The sequence below is a fragment of the Actinia tenebrosa genome, unplaced genomic scaffold, assembly GCF_029948245.1.
Source record: "Actinia tenebrosa isolate PJP-AT-01 unplaced genomic scaffold, QUT_ActTen_1.0 PGA_scaffold3__52_contigs__length_22856419, whole genome shotgun sequence".
NCBI classification, from domain to species: domain Eukaryota; kingdom Metazoa; phylum Cnidaria; class Anthozoa; order Actiniaria; family Actiniidae; genus Actinia; species Actinia tenebrosa.
This window is the reverse complement of record NW_028292580.1, coordinates 9,992,993-10,013,812: the sequence shown is the minus strand read 5'-3', so window position 1 is coordinate 10,013,812 and position 20,820 is coordinate 9,992,993. Positions and strand designations below refer to the sequence as shown.

The following is a 20,820-nucleotide window of genomic DNA, read 5'->3' as shown; positions in this document are numbered from 1 at the left end:
TTGGAGCCTCATGTAAACACCCATCGAGTATAGTGGGGGATACCGGCGCCGCAGAAGAGACGCGAGCCGAAGCTTGATTCTATTCGAAAGTTCAATCTTGGAGGGTGACATTAGCAAGGGCGTACAGCGTTACCAACTAGCCATACAAAATTCTAAGGCGAGGTTGGACTATGCAGTAGCCCCGGGTTGTTGGTTAATGCCTAGTAATTTATCTATAAATACTGGTTCTGTAGTAGGATACAACAATAAACTGCAGCGAGCTACTAAGGATATGAAGTTTGGGGCGAATGACGTGAACTCTGACACTCTTAGGAACATTCCTCACTTCGTAGAGAAGCCAAAAAAGTCACACGAAACGAAGCTACCCCGTAGTTAAGAAACCATCGAAGAAGGTCCTGCCTGCGATACCTGAGGAATATGACCATAACTTACTAAAGGGCCGGCTTAGCAGCTGCAAGCATTGGTCTGAGCTATTATATATGGCGATGAATAACCCCTACGTAGCTGGAGTAGATTGTGTTATACGACTTACACAGGCGAGAAAAAATACACCCAGGCATCTTGGTCGACGTTGAGGGCAGGTCCGTGAATTTGAACTACTCGGGAAAGAAGTTAATCCTTTGTACTATTGCATTGGCACAGAGAGCCATGCCAACGTCGGCTTAGGTTCCTGGATGAGAATGGCGTACTGCAGCCTATGCGCGTGAAGACGAACAACAGGGAGCCTGTGCATTTCTCCGTAGAGCCGTACCCCGGCAGTGCTGAGAATCTTACGACTTGACTTTACACATGGTTGCTGATTGCCATGGGAAGGTTAAAGCTGCAAATGCGTGTAGACGATACTGGGCGCGTTTGCGTGAATAGCATAGAGGATCAAAGAGATAAGCCTTTAACCACGCGACCATTAGCACTCTTACGGTGCTTAGTCTTTAAATATATGAACCCACACACGAAAGAGGACTGGTGTCTTCATTACCTAGAGGAAAAGGACTACACGGGCGACGAGTGGTACGACACCGGACTGTGGGTGGATGTTGGGGGGCTAGGATTAATCGTATGCACTATTAGTATGTCGGAGCGGTATTCATGTATATTGGATTTAGGATTGTTGACGAGACCAACACCCCCATTGTTGCCTTACAGGACGAAAAATAATAATAGGCACCCAACCCATTTTTCATCTGAGATTAACCTATATAGCTTCGAAGACCTAGTACCATTAACTTTTCACATGATAGCCAATTGTCAATATGCGAAGCTTCAGATTCGCCCCAGCGATGCCACTGCCTCCAGCGCCAAGCCCAGCATTGCCCGAATGAATGCTGCGGGTAAGGCAAACCGAACCTACGCCGGATGCTATTTGGAATCATAAGCCCATTAGCACCATGAGCGTGCTGCCGCTAGTTCCACATTATCAAGGCGGGCGCGAATACTATCTTTACTTATCCCAAGTCGAGAACACCTCGGGTACCCGACGACGATAAGCCCCCAGTAATACACAAGGATAAGATTAGCCCTTCATCTTCTTCAAGAATACCACCCCAATAGCGACGACCAAGATCCAAATGTTGTTACCCACAAACTTTAGCAGTTCTCCGCCGGCCCTAAGTGCCAAGGAAACAACCGAACCCAGCAGCCCAGGAAGACCGGCTGCCATCTTTTTTCCTAAGTCCGTTAGTCCATTGCCTAATTTCTTTACGCCCGCGCCTGTAGCCTTAAGCGCGGATAGGATAACTCCTACTACGGTGCTAATAGCGACCGCAAACGCCAGCGGAACGCCATACTTCAAAAGGGCTCTTTTTACCTTTTCCTTGGTGGTAAGCCCCAGCTCTTTTTCCAGGTTTTCCTTTTGAGCCCGCAATTCCGCAAGGCGTATTTCAAGGGCCTCCACTTCCTTTTGAGCTGCTTCCCTTTCTTCCTCGGTACGAGTTTGGTCCTCGATTACTTCTTGCTGCCGCTCTATTTGCCCCTCCAGGTCTTCGATAGCCTGATCTCTTTGCCGGATTTGCTCCTCTTTAGTGTTGATTTCGGCAACCAACTGCCGCCGTTCCTCCAAAGAGCCGGATATGGTGATATGCAAGTTTTTAGCTTCCTCTTTTGTCAGGTCTAACTCCTGTAAGGTGAGGTCGAAAGCCCTTTGGGCTTGGTCTCTATCGCGTAGGGGCATTGTCTCTTTGTCCTCTAATTTCTATTATTCTTTGGGTTTTGTCATCAACTTCTCTCTTTTGAGCATCGAGAAGTAGTCGGTTTTGCCTCATGTAATCTGCCTCCCTTTCTTCCAACGTTTCTTGCAGTTCCTCGACGCGTTTTTCTAACGCAACCTTTTCATTCAAGGCTGCCAACCTTTCTAACGCGCTTCGGGTAGCTAGTTGAAAGCCTTTTAATCTTGCCACGTCACCCCTAACTTCACCATTGTCGTCGAAAAGGGGTTGCGGTTTCGTCCAGCGGTCTTTGTCAGGAAATCTCAAGTCTTGGACGCTTATGAGGACTTTGTTTCCGCGTTCTGTGAGCCTTACGTCGTCGGCCCTCGAAGTGGGGAATAGCGCTGCGTTAGCTCTTGCGTTGCCCACTCTACAGTTTCCCGCGCGGCTGCCTCAGGCTGCTCTATGTTTTGAAGCTCCAAGTACTCAGGGACGGGGCTGCCGTGGTTTTTTGATTGCCACATGCGATTCAAGGCGGCCTTGAAGCTTTTCCATCTATTACCATACTTGTTTTCTAGAGCCATGTCGTAGATTAGGGGGTCGGTTTCCGCGCCTTTAGTCCATGCGTCGTATTCTTCGTCGTTAATGTCGACTTGACCTTCTTCGGTAAGGGGATCAAAATCACCTTCTACTTCCATTATATATGATAAGCTCAAAGTTAAACCCCAACGTATTACCTAAGCAGGTTGGCGGACTGAAAGCAGAACGCACCTTTCACCGGGTTACATTCACACCTTCTAGCGCAAAGCCAGGGGAAACGCTGTACGTAGGCGTACCCCGCCTAACGGATAACCTAGTGTTGGTTCCTGGCACCCTGGCGCTAAGGTTTAACCTAGCAATACAGCCAGATACCGCAGACGCGCGTTACGTCGTCAATAATGCAGGTAGAAACCTTGTTTCCAAAATACGCGTAAAGTTCGCCGGGGAATCCTTGCTGGACTTAAACAGGTATGATTTGTATACCACGTACAAAGACTTATGGTTGACTGCATTTGACCGCGCGCAAAGGATAGAGCAGGGAATAGCAAGCGCAGCCATACGCAAAGTAAGAAGCGCAACCTCTGGCGCCTCAGGAGAAGACGAAATAAAGACTGCTTATGGTACTAATTATGTCGTTCCATTAGATTTCGAAATTATCACGAACCACGGTGCATACTACCCAAGGCAGCTAAGCGAACTGCAGTTCGAAGTGACCCTAGCAGATACTACGAACGTCCTGCAAGGAAAAGATGTAAGTTCATCAGCTGTGGATCCTTATTTCATCAAGAACTTGGAGCTGCAGTACGAGACGGTACACAGCGAAGAGCTGGCTCGTAGCGCTGGCATGGAATACAGCGCTGGGAAGGCTTTCCTTTACGATCACGTCGTGATGTACAAGACCTTTAGCTTCACGAACAACGTCGAAGAGGTCATCAACCAAAGCATTAACCTACCCAGACGCAGCCTTACAGGGATAATGTTGCTGTTCGCAAAGACATACACGGCAGGATTGCGTGACTCTGAGGCATTCTTTAATCCTAACATCACTAACGTAGGCGTTAGCATTAACGGAGTACCTAATAAGGTTTACTCACAAGGGATAAAGCCTGAGGACATGTACCGGGAAGTCGCGCGTAAGTTTGGCGATCAAATTAGTCCAAAGGAATTCTTTAAGGATAAGTACGCGCTGTGGATCGACATGCGCACGACAAACGACGAAGACCTACATGGTCAGGGATTGCGGCTGGTAAATACCCAGGACGGTATTACGTTGGAGATCAAGCGCACCAAACATGCCAGCGACACTACTAAGATCAACGCGTATATCTTCGTAGTCTCAGACGCGCAACTGAGCGTAGAAATGAATCAGCTAAAGAGCGTTGCGTATTGATGCGCTGCGCTCCCTCATCCAAAAAAAAAAAAAAAAAGAATGAAATATCCCTTACGTATATAATGCTTCGCGTATTTGAAAACAATGAAACTGCAATGCATAGTGCAAGGCGATAAACTTTATTTCAAAGCAAAGGAAGTGGCGGCTGCGTTGGGTTACGAGCGTCCAAAAGATGCAATTAAGGCGCATGTTTGCGATAAATACAAGGTAAAGCTTAGCGAACTTAGAGTGGAGGTGAATCGCCTCCCCTCTCATTCACAGCCTAATTCCCTGTACGTAACTGAATCTGGGTTGTATCAGTTGATATTTAGCTCTAAGATGCCAACGGCAGAGACATTCCAGGATTGGGTCTTAGAGGAAGTTCTCCCTACCCTCAGGAAAACAGGTAAATATGAAATAGAGCGGCGCTTTGACAGTCCTAACAAGTTGGTATTCAAAATAGAAAATGAATTTGACCTGCATAAGAAGGTCGTAAACTACATACGTCGATTCCACCCTATCCTACTGCTCGCACCAGGTCTTGGAGAACTACAGGACTCAGCTAGCAAAAGGATAGTATGTTGGCAGAAAGGGTATCAGGCGGGGCAACCCGACATCTTAGTCCTTAATGCACATAAAAAGTATAATGGGTTATGCCTGGAGTTGAAGACACCTAAGGGTAACGGCGTATTATCACCTAAACAAGAGGCGTTACTCGCACAATACGAGGCAAATGGTTACCTAACCATGGTGTGCAACGATTACGACCTTATATGCAGGGAGATCGACTATTACGCAGAAGGTATTCGTGTACCTTGTCCTTGGTGTGTTAAGGCTTTTAAGACGCAGGAGGCGTTAAGGACTCACCAAAGAATATTTCATAGGTATAATGATCATTGAACAGACACACTGGCGTAATCTGACCGTTGGTCAAACTTACAAAATAAAAAATTATGTCATGTTTGAAGATATCAACCGATTGAGGTTAATCTTGATGCATGACAATGAAGAGTGCACTTTATGGGCACCTGACTGCGTGCGGTATGTCCTTCAAGGTGAGGAATACACACAGGTAAGAAGTTATGGTAAAGTGAATGGTCGATGGAAGTTTGACATCGAACGCCGCACCGACGCTAATCCATTATGTGATTAGTCATCCTCATGGGCGGTTAAGTATTGGTCTGCTATGTCGGACCTCATTTTTTCTGTCATGTAATTAGTATGGTAAATTAAGGCTCCTCCTGCGAACGCTGCGATGTAAGGTAACATCATATATTATTCATTTTTCCATGCTTTTCTTACAGCAAGGTAATGGTCTAAGGGCTTGGGTCCGTCGTACAGGCAACACCAAATATGTTGACCGCTACGTATACAGCCACATCGGTTGCAAATGCCGTCCCAGTGTTCCCTGTATTCCCATCTCACGCCCTCAACGTCGTCAAAGCATACGAAGGTCTGGTCTATTTCCTTCTTACGCCGCGTGAGCGCCCGGGAGGTTTCGTGGGGACAACAACGTTCGGCTAAGTCTCCGTGGGTTTCACAGACGACATCTTCGAGGTGGTAACGACGACAGCGGTATTTATGCCAGTTCTCCTCGAAGTGAGGTTCATCGCAACGGAGACAACGGTCTTTGAGGCAGACTCTGTTCTCGCGGTGATATCGTAGGGCCTGTACAGTGGACAGTTCCTTACCGCAGTCACCGCAAAGGGTACTTACGGTCTTCTGACAGACTTTCTTGGAAAGATGGTATTGCAGTCGCTGCTTACTGCTGAAAGATTTATTACATCGCATGCACTCCATTATATACACCTTATTTTTTATTGTTATTTTGTTAAATGCTGCAAAGAGGTCTCAAGTAAGGATCTATCTTTTATTGTTATTTTGTTAAGCCCCCATTAAAAGATGAGGTATCATTCTTTCTCATTGTTGAAACCAGCAAAAAGATAATCATGTTAACCATTCTTCGATCGTGATGATTTAACAAAATAACAATAAAAGATAGACCCTTACTTGAGACCTCTTTGCAGCATTTAACAAAATAACAATAAAAAAAGAAAGACCTATGCTAATTCCTCTTGCTGGGGCTTAGTAAGATCTTCTTTGCGACCTCTTACTCTTCTCGAACGTCGTCTAAAGTCCTTTGTGCTTTAGTATCCGCGGGACACCAATGTCCAACGAAGTCTTCTTCAGAGAATACCTTATTACAGTGACAGCAGCTGTGTTTCTTACGAGGCGTCGGAGGGGTAACGATGATGCAGTCAGCAGGTAGTTCGCACGTAATGCAGTCCATATATCTATGGGGGATATCGAATGAAGTCCTTAATGGACTCCTTAGCCCAGCCCGCCATTGTCAAAAGCGCGCCAAACCGTTCTGCACGCTTCAGACCACACATTTCATCGTACAATTCCTGTACGCGCTCTTTTAACCGGTCTATCTCTTCCCTTTGCATTTCTATGGTGTCTCTTTTATCCTTTGCGTCGGCGGTAATCCTTCTTACTGCTTCCACTGGTTCCATCTATATATGAACCCAGATCACATGCCTTGTAACGCTCTGATAGTAGGACCCACCGGCTGCGGAAAGACCCAGTTCATCGTGGAGCAGCTATTAGGGCCCTTTAGATACCGCTTTGACTACATAGTGCTATTATGCCCCACCTATGTGAATAACCGCACCTGGGAAGGCATAGGAGTGAAAGATGACGACTTCTTCGTAGATATCTTAGATCCTAACGAGTTATCCAGCCATTTGAAGTTCTGGCACAAGCAATTCCCTAAAGATACACAGACTTTACTCATACTGGATGACATTGCCTGTGGGGACGACGTAAAAAAGCGCACCTCCGAATTAGTGCAGCTCGCCTTTAGCGGCAGACATGACAATATCAGCGTTTGGTTGCTCTCGCAGCAGCTTACCAGTGTCTCTAAACCCTTCAGGGAAAACATAGGCTCCCTGGTCGTATTTTATACTCCAAGTAAGTCTGACCTGGAAACCATCTTAAGCGACTACGGCGGTGAGATATCCAAGGAACAGTTGCATGAATACATGCGGCATTTAAAGACGCACCAACATTCCAAAATGATTTTCTCTTTGAGGTTTCCTTATGACGCTAATGTATATGGAGATTGAGCAGCTCTTAGATGAAGTCCCCACGCAGTTAGATGAAAGTAACCTCAAGGAACAACTTAACATCCTTGTGTCTTCGGGGAAGTGTAAAGAAATGATAGGCAAGGAACTTACCCATGAGCAGGTTAATAAGTTGTCAGAAGATGAAGTCAAGAAGTTCCATAAGAGGTATGAGGCCGCCCTTGCAAGTAAGACCACGGACGCCGTAGCAGACTCCGCTATCCGACTTGCAACTAAATTGCTTGGACTTGCGCTGCCCATAGACGACGTGGAGCAACTGCGGAAGGACATTAGCGACGACTATGTCATATCCCAAGAACTTAAGATAACCTGTGGGTGGTTGTCTTTGAAGTGCGGTAAGTTAATGGCAGTCGCCTCTGCGGCACTTCACGTAGCTCAGCACGTCGACTTGAAGGAGGTACTAGGTTCCTTTGGAACATCTTGGAAGGACTTCAAGAAGGACAGAGAAGTCGAAAAGGTCTTCCAGGCAGCACTTGCTGAGGTACCTGATCAAGTCACCTCAAGTACTTAGTCAAGTCGTTGTCAGGTCACCTCAAGTACTTAGTCAAGTCGTTGTCAAGTCACCTCAAGTACTTAGTCAAGTCGTTGTCAAGTCATTGCCAAGTCATTGTCAAGTCGTCATCAAGTTACTTGTCAAGTCCTTCAAGTCCCTTAATATAAGATGAGTGACACCGAAGAACAACCAGAAAAGGCTCCCGTAGAAGATACCAAGATTACCAAGGCTAAATCTCCGGGCAGAGTCGCTGCCGGAAAGACGCTCGCGGAGATGAATAAAAAGAACAAAGCCAAAAAAGAAGAAAAGGTGGAGGAAAAAGAAGAGGAATCCTTTATTAATCCGGGATACGTCATTGGCGCGTTAGGAGTCGCTATAGCAGCAGGCAGCCTCTACTTACAATGGCGGGCAACGAAAAAGGTAGAACCACCAACGTATCGCGCACCTGTGGAGGTTAGAAAAAGTAAGATCCCTGAAATGGAGTAGATTTATCACCACGTACCGTGGCGACCTAGATTTTCCTTCTCGCTTTGTAATATAATGTCAACCGCGTTATTGAAAACTGTTGAAGAGGCAGCTATCATTACTTCCATCGTTGCGGGTATTGGTTGGGTAGGTAAGAAAGTGCTCAAAGAAGACTTTACTGAAGACCCAAGCAAGAGCTTCGCTAATTTTGCTAAGATGACCGCTGCCGTTGGCGGGGCTATCATGGTAAAGGATTACCTACGGAAGGAAAAGTACCTACCTAATGTATAATGGTTAGCTTAGTCGCAGGTGGAGTCATTGCAGCTTTAGCATTTACAGGGGCTAATTATGGTGGTCAATATTTGGATAGATTAGTTAGAGGCGACAAAAGCGGTGCCGCCGAAAGAAAGAGACACGACTTAGCGCTGGAGAAATATCAAAGGGACGTTGCAGCTTGGAATGAAAAAAGACAAGCTTACAGGGATTGGTTGGATAAGAACTACCAAGACAAAATGCAGGCAGACAAGAACTTCGAAAACACAGACTACGCCTTCAAACTTTATGCGCAAGCACACCCCGACTTTAGAATGAAAAAGCCTCAGTTCAAGAATTACTACCAGCCTTCTAAGAAACAAAAAGACAATGAATTGGTCTTTGTAGGAGTCGCAGGGCTGGCGGGAGGCGTGGCCTTGGCGTATCTAATATAATGATCGTCTTTTTGGAAAGCGACAAGAATAACTTTACTACTTATCTGAATCCTCCCATCCGCGCGGAAAGGGTTCGGCTGGTTAGTTGCTCTTTGTACAATTCTTGGTATAATTTAATTAATGGCTTTGTCATCGGAACTTCCGGCACCAAACCAAAAATACCAGATTCCCATTACACCCCTATAACACTGGCTAAGGAGCTAGCAAAGCATGGATATACTCTTACCACAGGATTACCCCATGAAATGAAATTCAAGAAAAATAGTGGAAGCGCTAATTTAAAGGACAGTTCATTGGTAGAACTCCTGGGCCTTACTAGTACCACGATAAATAGCGGCAGTACATATGACGTAAAATGGAAAGTCGCATCCTCTTACGAAGTCTATTGCGACTTGGTTCATAGTTACAACAATGGAGAAAAGTCTTCTCTTATGTCCAAGTTTCTGCCCCAAGGTAATCCATTTGACCCAGTAGAATACACTCCCATTTCTTTGAGCTATGACTTGTCTAATTTGGTAGAAAGCATAAACATCACCATTAAAGTGGACGGAAAGACGGTGGATTTTAACGGACGTAAGATCAATCTTGTTTTGGAATTCATATAATGGGCCGCGTAGAGGACAAACTTAAAAGGATTTACTATGGGCCGGAAGGCTATTGGAGAGGAGCGTCAGCTATCAAGAAACTCGCGACCGCGGCCAGGGTATCAGACGAAACGGCTAAGAACTGGTTGAAAAAACAAACCCTCTGGCAGGTTTATCTTCCCGTGCCTAAGTACATTCCCAGGCCCAGCTTCACCGTAAATACCCCCAATGAAGTTCATCAGGCGGATTTGCTTTTCTTGCCGCACGATAAGGTGAGAAAGAAGACCTATAGGTACGCTTTGACCGTAGTCGATATCGCAAGCAGATACAAGGACGCCGAACCTATAACCAGCAAGGATTCTGGGGAAGTCGCAGAAGCCCTAGGTAGGGTTTATAAGCGCGTCTTGAAATGGCCTAAGCTGCTGCAAGTGGATGCGGGGACGGAGTTTATGGGCGTGGTTACCAAGACCCTGAAAGACCACGACACTAAGATTAGAAGAGCTAAAGCAGAGTACCACAGGGGTCAAAGCATTGTCGAAAGATTCAATAAGACCCTGGCCAATCGTCTCTTTGGATACCAGTATTGGAAAGAGCTGGAAGATCCCTCCAAACGCAATAGGGAATGGACTCAGAGGCTCCCCCAGGTCGTCGCAGCTTCGAACAACGAGGCGGCCAGGGCTACGGGAATGAAACCCAGGGATGCCATAGAAAAGAAACACGTGGAACACAAGTCCTTCATCAGAAGTTCGAGGGCGGTCTTCCCCCATGAAAAGAAATTAGGTAATGTCACGGTTCGATATCTCTATGAGCCGGGTGAATTAGAAGGAGGATCCAAAAGAGCTACGGATCCTAATTGGTCTTTGGAAACTTACCAGATCCGAAGTGCGCTAGCTAAGAAGGGTCAGCCCACCTTGTATTATCTTCATGATGGTCCCACGCGTGGGTTCGTCAAAGAAGAACTGCTTATCGTGTGATGTCCGAATGCTATCGTATGGATACCATCATCACACATCCACCTCTTACCGTCAAATGCAGACAGTGACACCTTCTCCTGTGTAACGTTGTGTATTTGATGTCCGTAGCTGCGCAGGCTGTTCATTTTATGTCGCTGTTCCTTGCGCGTACGCAAGACCTTTAAGTAGGACTCGTGCGTAATGTCCTTCTTAACCACGTATTTTTTTACGCCTTTAGCTTTCTTTTCTACACCGTCCAGCTTTAGCACGCTGTACATCTTGGGTTTCAGGCCCACGTATTCCACGATGGGTTTTCCTTTCATCTCATCCTTCATTTTCCCGATTACTTTCTTGTTTTTAGGGGAGTAAAGGAAGTGGTCGCGTGGGTAATCGCTGGTGTCGTATTCATCGATGTCGGGAACACAATCTTCGTAAATGTCTTCCGTCTGCACCTCTAGTATCAAGGAATCGGTGTCGGTGTATAAGAGGCGGCACTTATCACCGTATTTCGGTTTTAGCTTGTCGTAGTAAAACTCATACATGAGCAGCTTTGATAGGTCTAACACTGTAAACCCCGTGTATACGGGTTTATTCAGGAATAGATTCGCTTTCTTCATGTGAATCACGTAGAAGTTTAACATTTCTACGTATCTAACGAAGCCTGGCTGTGACACGTATGCTTCTGCTTCCTCTTTGGTGCTGACTATTTTTACGCTTACGCGCTTGCGGATGTTCTCCATTGTCTTTCCGAACACGCTGTTGTTCATCAGTTTGAAGAGGTTTTTCTCGAAGTCATTTTTCGCTGCGGTACGCTTTTGCGTGTTAAAGTCAATGTAGGGGCGCATCCAGGGTTCCTGTGTGAATTTTAGGACTCTGTGGATCTTCTCTACGCGCATTCCGTGTCGCACGTAGAACTGCAGGTTGCGGTAATGTACCACATACTTCTTCTTATCCATCAGGTTCATAGTTAGTTTCCTGTACGGTTTGTAACCAGGGCACATTTGCTTTTGCAGCGGACTTAGCTGCTTAAATGGTATCTCTATCGCTTCTGGTGCTAAGGGGAACTCATTGTGTTCGTCGTGCAGGCGCTCTGGGTACTCCAGATCCACTTCTAAGACGTAACCCTTGTCTTCCTCCTTTCCTACCTGCATGTAGAAGTCTATCGGCTTCACTGGATCCCATTCGAAGTCTCTCACAGGTAGGTACTGTGACATTGCCCAACCATAAAGGTTATTCGCATCCAGGTAGTAAATGTATGTGGTTGGTTTCTCTGGGTCGTGCTCTACTAAGGGGTTGTTTGCGCGGGCGTAACGTCGGCTGGGTCCGCATACGCCGCCACGAATACCGTCTTCCATAAACCGATACATGTCGTACTCCGTTAGGAGATCCAACTGCGCATTTGTCTTCTTTAACAAAGCACTCCAGCTGAGCCCAGGAGCCGTGTAGAAATTAGCGGGATCCAATCCGTAATATTCCATAGCCATCTTTCTGAAGCTTTGGAAAACATCTGCAAGCAGCACTACGTCAGACCTTAGGTAGATGTCGTGGTAGTCACCCATGTTCTCACAGGAGTACTTTTCCCACACGTCTAACGCATGCTGGTACTCCTCATCCTTTATACCAGACTCGTTTAGGGTGCTGTAGAAGCGATCTTTGGGTGGCAGGGGTTCTTTGAATCGATCCCAGGAGTCCATGTATTCGTATGGGTAGACTCCTTTCCTTTCCGCGCCGTATTGACTGGAAATGGGAAAGTTGGTGTTATACTTTACGAGGTTTGCTAAGGAGTCCGCCATAAACTGCTGCGAATCTAAGAACTTTAGCTTACCCACAGTTACGGACATGTAGCGCTCTTTGTTGTTGGGTATGCATTTGACGTCGGAGCCGTCTGTTCCTTGTAGTAGCAAATGGGAGTCGTAACCGCGGAGGTTGTGAAAGAACACCGGAATCTCCATATCTGGATTTACTTTGAAGTTTATATTGCATTTCCAATGAGCCGCTCCTCTGTATTTACCCGTGATGTGGCAGTGATCCCTAACCTTATCCACATAGAAATCCTCAACAAATGCTTTGTGGCAGTGAATGCAGTGCGTGGAGGGCTTTCCCGGCTTCTCACCTTTCTTAGCATACTTCCCGCATTTAAAATGAGCTTCTCCTAGATACTTTCCATCTTCATCCCACGCTTTCTTGGCTCGTCTTCCAAACTGAAGAAGCGTATGTTGGCAAATGTGGCATTTTTTTGCCTTGTTAAAAGCCTCCTGGTTCTCTTTGGTAAATTCCATCTTCTTTGGACGTCTTAATTGTTCTCTAATCTCCCCCTCCTCTTCTCGCAATGCTTCTAGAAACTCATTAGCTGCGTTCTTACCTCGGTAAATCACAGGAGGGTTTGCTTTACCGTCTGATCTGACTACTATGTAACCAAAGGAGCAGATCTCGTGTAATCCTACCTTATTCGTGGCGCCACGTTTCTGCTCTTCCTTAGTTATCAACGCTTCGAAGTCTGCATATATCACGTAAGGCACTTGCATCTGCTTTTGATGGTCTGCGTATGAAAGCTCTTTGTTGGTGGGCATCTGGATCCGTTGCGCCACTTCTTCGACTCCGCGGCAGATCTCATCGTGTTTCTTTAGGGTATTTAAGGATGTAAATGACAGCAAGCAGCAGTCACAGAAGTACTTTTTGCCTTTGTGCTTAGTATGTCTGTAGAATAGTCTGCTAATGTGTTTAACCCATGAGTAGTGTCCGCCGTGGTAGAATAAATGTACGCGCTCTCCTTTACTTTTTGACAGAACTAACGGTACTATCGTCTGCTCTCTGACTCCGTAAACGTTAATTGCTAGATCGTTTATTTCCTCAAATATGGGGATGTCTATCAACTGCATGGGAAATTCCACACCATCCCACTCTAAATCATCTGTGGGATACTTACTTGTCCTACAGGGATCCTTCTCTGCTGGATACAGTGCAGACCTGATTGCCCACATAAAGCATCGATTGTCTTCATTCTTCACGTTTACAATAGCCTTCTTCCTTTCTACCCACGTTGGTAGCGGTACGTAACTCCCCCCTCGTATGGGTACGTACCTGGCTATACTTATCTCTATTCCTTCAACCTCCTCTACTGTCCAACCCGATCCTTCTTTCGTGTAGTTAGACAGCGACTCCATTATTGCTTCTAAGGCTTCACTGAGTGACCTATCCAGATTCGTGGATTCTAATATCACTAACGATTTTGATCGCAACATTGCTGTCGTCATTACCTCGTCTTTTGACAAACTTACTTCTACCATTATGCTCGCTTTCAGGGCTCCTAATTCTTCTATACCTTTTCGGAGAGTCCTTTTAACCTTCCTTTCTGACTGACGCCAAAACTGTCTAACGTCAATCTCACCGTTACCGGGTATTGACACCGTGCTGAAGTTGCTTTGGGATTCCATCTATATAATAGGAAATATTTTATACCTAATACCAAGCACTTTTTAGGTCGTCGTAGTCGTACTCACAGTCCTGACAATGCCAAAACAATTTAACCTTAGTCTCAAACTTCTTACCACATCCACAATCATAACTGCTCATACACTTCGTCTTCATTTTCAAATGCTTTTTCAAATCCGCTTCTTTCTTAAAAGTTCTCTTACATTCTTCGCACTCCATATATAGACTAACATATTTGCGCTGTTGCCCCCAACCACACTTGGAGTGGGTCGTTTCCGTAGGTGGATTTTTGACACGGGTCTTGCCCGTGTTGAGATTGCGCTGGAACCCCCATTCCCTATACTACTTACTAATAAAAGTTGAATAACTAATAATTTTGTGTAGTAAGTAATAAATAATAGACTTAGTAAGTAGTAAGTAAATTAACTAACAAATAAAAAGTTTATCAATCATACCTGTCAGGCTTTCCAAGGGCACAAACATGCTACAAACTCTAGTTAGCATGAAAATGCCCTGGGAACAGTTGTCTTGCCCCATAAGTCTAAATTCTCTGGTCACTGTAAAATAGGGCGGATGAATAAGCATATGGTTTTTAATATTTTTACCATAAAAATGACATAATAGAAATCCAAACAATGTCAATATGAGCATTTGATTCTTACAGACTAATATATTCTAATGGAATAAGCAATACATACGCTTTCTGTGGTCTGTTGTCCCATATTTTATGGGACAAATGTTACAGTTGGCATTTATAAACTCTGTGCACTCTTGGACAGCCCTAAAATACATGATTGGGTAAAAACATGTTATATCTACAAATCTCAGTTGATATGCTATTAATAAATAGGTTGAATTCTTTTAAAAAATAATGATTGAAGCTCTTCAGTTCTGGGTTAAATATATTTTTTTCCCTTTTATTATTATTTTTTCCTTTTATAAACTTTACAAGCATAATATAATGATAATGACAAAGACGATGAATATGATGATGATGATGTTACCTTAAAGATTCTTGCTCCTCATCATTCCATAATATGATTATCAATGGTTTCCCATTTTGGATGTGAGCTGGTTTTTTTATCTGTGAACAGGATACATGTGTATGGTTCAAAGAGTGACTATATCATTATTCAAATAAAATTTACAGAATAAAGAATAATATGCCCAACTTAATGCGAAACAACTTACTACATGGGTGGACATGAACCGCAACTGGAGGTTTGATCCGTGACGTAAAACGAAGTGGTCACTTACAACTTAAATGTAAAAACATATTTTATCAATTTAAGAAAAACAAGTAATATCTGATCAATAATAATTAATAATTAAGAAACCATCAAAATACATCCATAAAGAAATTATGTGCACATGCATGTTGACAAAGATTGTTGTACCTTCTCTTAAATCATCAATCATGACTGCGGACATACAATTTCCTGTTTTATAAAAGAACAAAATATTAACTATTTATTTTTACATTGATCTTTATATCACTTGCATGTCAAAATAAGCTATCAAGCATATTGATGTTAATTAATATATAATTATAATTCCTTTTGTATAAACCCACCATGGACAGGGGCATCATCCATTTCATCTGGTAAATCCGTAATGTGGATTTGGACTGTGGGGTCTAAACAACAATAACAAAAAAACAGATTGTTAAATTCCTTTTTTCTTGCGATTCTTCTAGATTTATAACAATAAAACATGATTACATTTTATTATTGGGGAGTTGTATCAAGTGGATTACTGTAGAATCACGGGTATAAGCCCACCTAGTTACAAGCTCACCTTACCATTGAAAGAAATTTCCTTGCGGAATTGTATTTAAAGCATAAGACCAAGGCAACTGGGATTCTACGGTAACTGAGTTTTTAGTTTTGCATTGTTTTGTATGTCTTGTGTTGTGCTGTTGTCTTTTTTTATGTAATACTACGTCTGTTGCAAACATCTCCTACGATCATTCCACATCGATTGCATTCAACAACAATGTGTGTGTTGCACCTAATGATCCTTAATACAGCTGTCAAGCATGACTGGAAAACATAATTATCATAACAACCTGAATTAGCAACATTTAAGTTTTCTTGCACTGTGTGGCCCACACGTGGTATCCTTGCTAACACAATAAAAAAGACACAATCAACAAATGTTTTCAAATAAATCAAAGATCAGAAATTCAAAAACATTAATAACAGATGATATTTTTAAGTCATTGTGACCCCACTGTCAAGTTATTTACACTTGATAATCGGGTCAGGATGATTATGAAACATTGTGCATTATCAATAACTTTGATTGCAAAGAAAAAGGACATGGTATGGTCATATATATAAATCATTATATGTATAACTGCATGTTACAGTTATTGGGATGTACTGTAGTTAAGCTGTTGACTATCATTTGATCGTGTATGCATGCCTGCAGGAGCTAATTTAAGTGCAGACAGCTTATTTCTGCTGTAAATAACCAGAAAACAAACTTATGATCACAGTAAATTATTAACAGTTTTTGTGAATGATCCAATATACATGGCACCCAAACATTACAAGCTTGCACTTTGAACACACTATTCATTGTGATTTGGAGAAATGGGTGAAAAATATTTACATTTAATTTATGTAACCTTCATACAAATACACACAAGACTAGCTATATTTAGCATGCATGTTGTAAAATTTTCTACTTACCTCTGTAGTCATCTATTGTTATCCCAAACGTTGGTCTCTCCAGTTCTAAATAAGTAAATAAAAGAATATTCGATAAGTAAATCAGATAACTGGATAAAAATTTAGAACTACATGTAAGGTGGAAATATTCTGATAATATAAAATTATTTTATAGCCACCTCCATCATCTTCTTCATCACTCCTGATAACTGTTTTTCAATGCAAAATGTAAAAAACGAAAAAATAAATTAAAATTTTTTATTGAGAACAGTTGACAAGATGTGTATAAATCACAACAACCTCCCCATTCCAAGCCTGTAACTCAGCCAGCCATGCTATCTAAAATCTAAAAACATCACCTTGAATTCCAGAGTTATTGTCGCCTGCAAACCAAAAATGAAAAATTTCATGTATTAACTATATGTGAATTACTTTTTAGCAAATTCTAGTACTATTCTATTCTATTTTGTTACATACCTTGTTGTACTCCAGACCCCTGACCAGCAGTAGAGTCTTCTGCAAGCAAACCGAAGATCAAAAATTACATAAAAATGCAATGTCCAATACCTCCTCTTGTAAACATGCGAATTATTTTTTCACTAGTAGTATTATTTTATATCATACCTTGTTGTACTCCAGACCCCTGACCAGCAGTAGAGTCTTCTGCAAGCAAACCGAAGATCAAAAATTACATAAAAATGCAATGTCCAATACCTCCTCTTGTAAACATGCGAATTATTTTTTCACTAGTAGTATTATTTTATATCATACCTTGTTGTACTCCAGACCCCTGACCAGCAGTAGAGTCTGCTGCAAGCAAACCGAAGATCAAAAATTACATAAAAATACAATGTCCAATACCTCCTCTTGTAAACATGCGAATTATTTTTTTACTAGTAGTATTATTTTATATCATACCTTGTTGTACTCCAGACCCCTGACCAGCAGTAGAGTCTTCTGCAAGCAAACCGAAGATCAAAAATTACATAAAAATGCAATGTCCAATACCTCCTCTTGTAAACATGCGAATAATTTTTTTTACTAGTAGTATTATTTTATATCATACCTTGTTGTACTCCAGACCCCTGACTAGCAGTAGAGTCTTCTGCAAACCAAAATAGCATTGTAAGAAATATACGTTTGACCTTTGCTAGTAATGGTGCAGTTGATACAAGTGATACAGAAATGAATTTCATGTTTGTTGTTTATCATTTGATACCTATTGATGGCATATCCATTTCACTCATCAAAGTGTCAATATATGAATCATCATCTACATCTTGATCAGCAGCCAAAGTTGCATTCATATTTTGGCGAAAGAGCTGTCCTACAATTACAAATTAGAGTCATTTAGAAACATACTGATGATAACTGCAGGCAACAATTTCCAAGATATTATGGAAATAATTACTGTTATTATAATTTTATAGTATTTTTTTATTTATTTGAACATGTACCTCTGTTTCTTGGATTTGACCTTCCATTTCCCTGAGATAGGGAAAACAAATAATAATGTAAATCTTTTGCCACATGCACTACAAAATCACAACTAACAGTGCGGCACATAATACAAATATGAAAACTGGATGCATGAATGATGAAAAACGTAAATTATACTTCCTTACCAATCTTACAGATGCATTGGTTAGCCTCAAATAGAGGCTTCCCTGACCTCTCACAGAATTTAAGTCTCTTGCCGTACACCGTACGGGGTCTCTAACAGATAGGGCAAGGGTATTATTCCCCACACATGTCATTATTTGAAAGCTCTTGTCCCTAGAGATAAGGGGGAAAAATCACATCTTTGTAACTTACATCACAGAGAAATTTACTGGAATTACATATTGTTACCTCAAAATGGGGAAAAGCCGCTTAATTTGCTCCAGGGTTTCCCCTGCTGGGCAACCTTTTGCTAAAACCATTTGTTTCAACAGCCCAGAAGAAGCAAGACTTTGTCTGCTATTCCCTCTTGGGACGGAGTTTACATTTTGGTTTAGCACAACCGCATCAAAGATATAGTGCTGCTCTCTTCTAGAGGGAGAGGAGTTTTGTGTCCTGCCTCTCCCTCTTCTCCTATTTTGTGATGATCTTGTAGGTATTAGAAGATCACCCAAAGGTTGAGGTCTCACAAATTGCTGCCTCACACTTTGGGCGATGTCGTTTGCTAATCGAGCATGCTACAAAGAAAAAGAAAAATAAGAATTAACATCCATAAATGAAATAAAATGTATAAAATTTACTTATTGAATATTCCCCACTCTTATAATGGACTCTTGTTATTATAGACACCAAATTTATGGTGTTTCTAATTAACGGTATCTACTAAAACATAAGCTTACGTGTCCTACTCTTGAGATTGTATTTCCATTGGCCTGCAAAGCAAATGATAAAATGATTTCATGTAATAAACTTCTGTATACTAGCGAGTTGTTGATTGAGTCTGGGCCAAAAAATGCCTTACAAAAAAAGGCCTTACAAGTAATGAGATGTTTTCTGCTTGACATTTGGTAGAATATGGCTGTGCCATGAATGTCCTTCGTTTACTCACGCCACTTGCTCTCAAAAACGAATAACGTATACAATGTGACAATTTATCATGAACAATAAAATATAATGATTGATAGATAACAGTTTCGTAAAGATGAAGTGCGATCAATCTGTTCTGAAAGATAATTCCGACAGGAGCGTCTTGTCAGGGTACCCCCCTTACAGCTCCGTCAGCTCGAATGCGTCCGCCATTTTGGAATCCGGATAGCTGACAGAGAGTGGCCTGGGACGATACTGGCGCGCTTTTGGCGCGCTTCAACCTGCCTTCTCCCCGATCTGTCATGTGATTTAGTAAAATATCCGTACTCTTAATGGTTGACTCTGAAGTCAATTCCATTGATTTACCAACACACCTGCTGCTCTTCTTGACCTTGACTTGGCTGCACTTGATTGTTGTTGTTGTCCTGAAATAGTAAACGTTTCGGTCATATATTCAGTCAAGTATTACTAAGAACTTCTATACAACTACAACACACCACGTGAGCTCCTCGGCTGTTCAGAACTTTATTCTTTAATATTCTTTATTCGGTAAACTAACTGACCTGCTGATCTTCTTGACCTTGACTTGAGTGCATTTCATTGTTGTTGTCCTGAAAATAATAGGAACGTTTCAGTTATATCTTCAGCGAAGTATTGACTAGGTTTTATACAACAACACACACCATGTGAGCTCTTCGGCTGTTCCACTTCGTCTTTAGTACCGATTTAAAGATACTAAACCTAATCGACAAACCACCTGATACACCTCAAAAGTAGGAAACTCACCATAACGAAAATTGTAAGATCTTATCCACGGTTCGAAAGAAGAAGATTACGGTAAATACAAAGTCCTCCACAGAGATGTTTAGCACAAACAAGTACGATGCATCTGATACTTAATACTAGTGTCCAATTGCTAAACAACAAAAAAGCTCATGTAACATTATTGACAGATCACAGTGCGAAATTACAGATTTCCGAAATCGGAAATATTGTCGGCAATTTGATAGTTTGGAATTTCCGTCAAATTTACGGGTACGGAAATCCACTTTTCTGAAAGCCAGTCCTCCTTCACATTTCCGTTAAGCGTTTAAGGGAAACAACGCCGTATACACATTGCTACATATTTCCGTTCCATTTAAGGCACACGGAAATTGAATATAATTGTGAACACTTAGAAAAAATGTAACAGTTAAATGTAAATATAAAATATGCATGGATCGATATCGTGCAAGAAAATGCAGAAGGTCTACGAAGGATCTATGTAAGATCTAATCAGCTAAAGTGAAAATCATAAAATATTTTGAATAACTGAATCATACTAGGCAGAAACTAAAACGGCTTGCCAAAAAGCCATGCAGAAATAGCCAGTATTTGGTGAACAGCAGCGCTGTTTCGTACTATTTGAGTTTGTCTTTTTAACTTCGTTTATGCGAACTACAACTTAAAACACATTATTTTGTGTCATTGCCATTTAATTAAGTTTTTCTTTATATTAGATTTCGAGGAAAGGGTTATATTTTTGCAAGAGAAAATACAAATTTTGACAGATATAATTTGCAGCTATTTCAAAAATATGTTCAGTGGTGTAGGATTTGAAGTTCGGTGCAATATTTATCAAATGCTAGGTCTTCACCTTTATTTGAAAAAGAAGAACAAATGAAGTGATAGTATATACCATAAAAAAGCATCAGAGGTTCTATTTCTTTAATTTTGATTTGATTTACTGAACATTGAAAAATAATTTCCAACTAAATTAGTTCCCGAAAAAGCGAAGCAAGCGGCTTAT

At 42.1% G+C, this 20,820-nt stretch overlaps 1 protein-coding gene and 2 long non-coding RNA genes across 3 annotated transcripts in view; all 3 read right to left on the bottom strand.

The window, feature by feature from the left end:
• Nucleotides 1-17,170, bottom strand: part of LOC116292516 (uncharacterized) — a 35,835-nt gene extending 18,665 nt beyond the window's left edge. Inside the window, exons 1-2 of the mRNA XM_089035330.1 lie at nt 17,130-17,170; nt 16,983-17,021 (exon numbers count right to left, since the gene is read on the bottom strand). The gene's annotated coding sequence lies outside the window, so the exon portion shown is untranslated. The remainder of the gene's footprint in view (nt 1-16,982; nt 17,022-17,129) is intronic.
• Nucleotides 14,441-15,055, bottom strand: LOC148908487 (uncharacterized). Its single transcript, XR_016120721.1, has 3 exons — nt 15,022-15,055; nt 14,835-14,914; nt 14,441-14,611 (listed from the first exon to the last, which is right to left on the bottom strand). It is a non-coding gene; the product is annotated as an uncharacterized LOC148908487 (long non-coding RNA).
• A 258-nt stretch (nt 17,171-17,428) lies between the features above and the next one.
• Nucleotides 17,429-18,202, bottom strand: LOC148908486 (uncharacterized). The gene is made up of 4 exons (XR_016120722.1): nt 18,131-18,202; nt 17,963-17,993; nt 17,725-17,832; nt 17,429-17,462 (listed from the first exon to the last, which is right to left on the bottom strand). It is a non-coding gene; the product is annotated as an uncharacterized LOC148908486 (long non-coding RNA).
• Nucleotides 18,203-20,820: the final 2,618 nt, after the last annotated feature.